The 5,176-nt window shown below is 47.6% G+C and overlaps 1 long non-coding RNA gene across 1 annotated transcript; it reads left to right on the top strand.

Moving 5' to 3' along the window:
* Nucleotides 1-3,916: 3,916 nt before the first annotated feature.
* LOC113408963 lies at nucleotides 3,917-4,848 on the top strand. The gene is made up of 3 exons (XR_003370413.2): nucleotides 3,917-4,021; nucleotides 4,432-4,502; nucleotides 4,721-4,848. It is a non-coding gene; the product is annotated as an uncharacterized LOC113408963 (long non-coding RNA).
* Nucleotides 4,849-5,176: the final 328 nt, after the last annotated feature.

Genomic DNA, 5,176 nt, shown 5'->3' on the forward strand with positions numbered 1-5,176 from the left:
GGTTCAAGCTTCCTGGAGTGGGTGAGATCCCTCAATTTCCCTCTCTGTTTCCTTTTCTACCTCAGGTATTAACCTTTAATAATGTCACTTATTTTTGTTTAGGCTCTCCTTTGAGTAGTTATCACTATTAGTCCATAAATAACTTTACTCTTCTGTTTGTATCGTCCACATTTATTCTGCAGCAATGCTTCTTTTTCCTAAGCTACAGAACCCTGTAGCGCCCAAAAATACTCTGGGGTTTGCGCATCAAGTGGGTTACTACCAGTACAATTGTGATGTAAGAGTGGGGATAGGGACATGCTAAATCTGGGACAAATAAGGGTGTCAGCTTGAAAGTGCTGTTTGACTCATTCAATTGGGCACAATAGCAGTACATTGATAGAATTACACAACCACCCCCCCCTCCAGAAGAGTAACCCTAATAAATGAGAGTACTCCAAAGTATTGTGCAAAGCTGGTCACAAATTGTTGAACAAATGCAGGCAGCATGTGACCATAATCACATGTTAATTGTTGATTAGTTGCTGTGGAGTAGGGAAACTGAGGCACAGACCTGAGCAAGCTTTCTTTTTCAGACCAAGCTCCTTTAGCAAGGTCTATCTCTCTCTCACAGAATATTTGTTAACCTTCTACTAAGAATCTTGCTTAGAATACCTGTAGAACTGTGCACAAAGGAGTTAAGAGTTGTGCCTTAAAAATAAAGGTTTTACAGCAATACTGTTAGTAGTGAAAGAGGGGTGCTTTACAACAGCTTTATACACAAGCAGTACATTATTAGAATTATCAGGGGGAAAAAACCCAAACAAGTAGCCCCAATAACTGAGCATACCCCAAGTAATGGTCAAATCTGGTAAAAGTACACAAATACTAATGGTCTTCCTGGCTAACTGCATGTTTAATCAAGAATCTTTAAAATAACTGTATAGTCATTTCTTAAATGGTTTGCATGCCTTTAATCATGGTGATTTATGTATTTATTGCTCCCCATTTCTCTATTGTTTATCTGTGTGGTCTGTGTCTGGTTTTTTGATTTTCTTTGGCTGATGTATAAGTAATTTTGCCGGTGAAAAACAATTCAGGTGGTGGGATCTAATTTGTTAGATAATGGACTAACATTATTTTAGGATTCATTAGTTAAATTACAGTAAAATGATTGATTAAAGTAGGGTTACCATCCGTCCGTATTTCCCCGGACATGTCCGGCTTTTGTGTCTCTAAATAGCCGTCCGGGAGGAATTGGTAACAAGGTTAAAATGTCCGGGGGTTTTCTCTCCCTCGCCTCCCTCCCTCCCTTCCACGCAGACTGCGGCTGTTGATTGGGCGGCTGGGCCAACTGACCCACTCCCATTGGCCTCCAGCAGCCAGAGCCCTCCCCTGCTCCCCCCTCCCTCTGTCTGCAGCCCTGTGTAACATGTTGGATCTGACCCACCGGGCAGAGTATTTTGCAAACACATGGAGCCAGAATGGAAGATGGGACGGGGGGGCAGTCAGGGAGCGGGGGAGTGTTGGATGGGTCCCCGGCCTCCACCTGCCAGCCCCCCTCCTTGCATCCCGTCCCCCATGGACCTCCCCCCGCCTGCCTCTCCCTTGTCTGCTGCCCCCAGGTCCTAGTGTCCCCCATCTACTAATGGGAAGACAGACTGCCCTTACCCTGCCCTTCCACCCTAGCCCTGAGCCTCTCCAACGCCCCAAACCCCTCAGACCCAGCCCTCATCCCCCACACCCTAATCCTCTGCTCCATCCCTGAGCCCCCTCCTGCATCATGAACCCCTCATCCTCAGACCCACAGCCCTCACCCCTGCATCCCCTCCTATCCCCAAACTCCCTCCCAACCCCCCTCCCCCCTTCCCAGACACTCCCTCCTGCCCTCAAACTCCCTCCTAAAGCCTGCACCCCCTCCCTTTGTACCGCCTCCCACCCCCAAACTCCATCCCAGAGCCTGCACCCCTCACCTCCTCCTGCATATCCACCCCCTGCCCCAGCCCGGAGCCTGCACCCAGCACCCAAACTCTATCCCAGAACCTGCACCCTGCACCCCTCCTGCACCCTAATCCCCAGCCCAGGACCCGCACCCCAGACCTCCTCCCCCCACCCATCCCCCCCTCCCAGAGCCTTAGGCAGGTGGGGGGGGTTCTGGGCACCACCAAAATTTCTACAACCCTGCCACCCATGCGAGTGGATAAGGGTTGGGGCAGTCAGGGGACAAGAAGCAGGGGGGGTTGGGGTTCTGAGGGGGGCAGTCAGGGGGTGGGAAGTGGGAGGGAATGGATGGGGCGGGGCTAGGGCGGGGCTCCCCCCCTCGGTGTCCTCTTTTTTGATTGTGGAAATATGGTAACCCTAATTAAAGGCATAGCTGAGAATGAGGTGATACTGATATGTGTATGTTATATGTAAGCGGGGGAATGGTCCCGCTATTGTGGGGAACTTTCCTGGCTTCTGCACTACCCCGGTGAAGTGGGCTAGCGAAAGGATCTGAGTCCTCGCTCCCACTTCCTTTACCCAGAGGCCTCCCTGCCCTTGAGGACTCCCCTTCCACTCTCCTGTCTGGCACAGTCCTCGTAAACCCCGACAAGGCTGGGCCCAGGATTCCTGGGGGGCTTGACCACCAACCCTGCTGTGGTCACCTAGGACAGGGGCTAGGGTGTCCCCACTCCGGGGTAGTCTCTCTGCACTGGGCACCTCCCTGACCCACTGATTATTCCATACAATTTAAAGCAAATACAAGTTGTTTAATTAACAATTAATCTAAAGAAAAGAAGAAGGAAAAATGGGAAAGGTTAAAGGAAAACACATCACACAGCTCTGTGGCAGGGAACATCACAAACAGTGTCTCTGGACATCAGGGCACTTCGCAGTCTGTTCCTTGCAGGTCCCAGATTTCCTTCTCAGGTCCTGGCTGTGCTGCAGGGATGCTGCGGGTTGGACACTTGCAATGGTGGTGGCCACACACCTCCGTGCTTCGAGTGGTGGGACCCTTCTTCCCAGCGTTGCCCCCGTCAGGTTAAGGTCCCCCTCCCGGTCTGGCCTGCAAGGGCCCTTGGCTGGGGGTGTCTTTCTGTGCTGGGCACTTTGACCAAGGTCCCCCCTTGGCTGGCCCCACTTGCTCACCACACCTGGCTCTGTGGCTGAGGCTCTGCTCCCAGCACAGGATCTGCTCTCCCTGGGCTGCGTCCCTGGCTCAGTGGCTGTGGATCTGGCCCCTCTGGATCTGGCCCAGTTCTGCTCTCCAGCTCAGCTTGGGCCCCTCCTTTCTCCTTAGCTCGGCCCCACTCAGTCTGACCCAGGCCATTCCAGCTCACCGGGAGGACAGGACCCCCCTGGCCTCCTGTCATGTCAATCAGGCTGACCTGGAGCATTGGCCTCTCATTGTTCCTGGGGACTGTCAGTCTCAGGCTCCTGATTTCCCATCAACCATTCCCCTTTCAGTGCTGGGAGCTAGCCAACCAAAACACCCCCACTGAATGTTAGTAAGGGAGCAAGAGTCCCCTTATATATAGGTGTTTCTCTATTTCAGATTCTTCAGAGTTTCAGAAAACTATTTTCTCCCAAAAACTTGCACCAACTAAAAACTTAACTCAACAACACACATAATGGAAAGTAAGTAGAATGTTTCCATGGGTTCCCATGGGGGAGAGGGATAGCTCAGTGGTTTGAGCATTGGTCTGCTAAACCCAGGGTTGTGAGCCCAATCCTTGAGGGGGCCATTTAGGGATCAGAGGGGGAAAAAAAAGGCGGGGGCAGGGGGGGGCTAAAGGGGGCAGCGACATTAAAGCATAAAGCACTACCACAGCGGAAGTGTAACGTCAGCCGTGTAAGGTCCGGTACAAGTGGCTGGGTCTTACTGGTATGCTGAACCGGCCCACTTTCACCTCTGGTAATTATGATGTTTATTCTAAATATCAGTGTTGTTAGTTTGCAGAAGCGTATTTGGAGCACAAAGACATCAGTATGGTAGAAACAACACAAGAGGCTAATATTGCGTTTAGAAGACATATAGCAATTCTTCTAATGAAGGAGTCAGGTAATTACTTTCTACCATGTACTGTTATCTCATTAGGCACATGTGAAGATAACATGAAGAGTGGAATTATGTCACATAGCAGACAGTTATCTTAATACCCCTAAAGTGGGATATCTCACAGGTTTGGTTCTGTAATGGTGACTATGAACTAATAATATCCTTAAGTACACAAAAATTTGAATCAGGTGAATGATGATTGCTATTGATCGGCCAGCTAAATGAAATTGGCATTTTTAGATACAGGGGCAGTAAACTAAAAATTTGAGAAAATATGAGTCACAAAAAAGGAAAAGATACGTTCAAACCATGGACTGGATTAAAATATTGACATTAATTAATAAATGAAGATTTGCATTTTCAGTTTGGTCATAATGTATTCATCATTTCATAACGATATATATATTTTTAAGAAAACGTGGAAGACTACTGCATATACTGCAACCTCGTCAACTGTGAAAAGGAAAGTGAGGATTGCACGATGGTAAGAAACATAGAATTATATGAGAAATAAATGCCATAAACTGCCTAAGGATCATGATTCTTGTAAAAAAATCCACTTCAGTAAACATTTTCTTCATGCTGATAGGCATACATACGTTAGGTAATGCTGACATGTGGAAGGAATAGCATGAGTGAATGAAAAGTATGTGTAACATTATAACTTCTGTGATTTCATTTCTTAATTGTTACTTATCAAAGGTCCAGTGTGATTCTTGCAAGAGGTGGGCACATTTGCCCTGCATTACAGAAGGAACCAATCAAGACTACCTGCCTGATGACAAGAAAGAGTACAACTGCAAAAAATGTGCATAGTTCACTTCTTTACCCCCCCCCAAAATTGTTTAAATGCCTCTTGTTCAAAACATAATGCAACCAAAAGACATTTTTCATGTATATACCAGATTATAATAATAAATGTTCTTTACTTTAAAAAATTGTTCTCTGTATTTGTGTCCATGTATATGATGCAAATTGGAAGAGTAAAGTAAAAAAATGAAAGTGGTCTCACCTTGGGCTCAGGGGCATGCTCCGTACCCCCAAACCTTACCTCCCTTTTCACGGATTCACACACAAAAAAGTGAAACAGCATGCCTCAATCATGCAATAGATCAATTTGGCACATTAGCCAGGAGGAAGCAGACCGTGAGTGTTTTC

The sequence above is a fragment of the Terrapene carolina genome, unplaced genomic scaffold (genome assembly GCF_002925995.2).
Source record: "Terrapene carolina triunguis isolate 2854851 unplaced genomic scaffold, T_m_triunguis-2.0 Scaffold27641, whole genome shotgun sequence".
In the NCBI taxonomy this organism is placed as follows: Eukaryota; Metazoa; Chordata; order Testudines; family Emydidae; genus Terrapene; species Terrapene triunguis.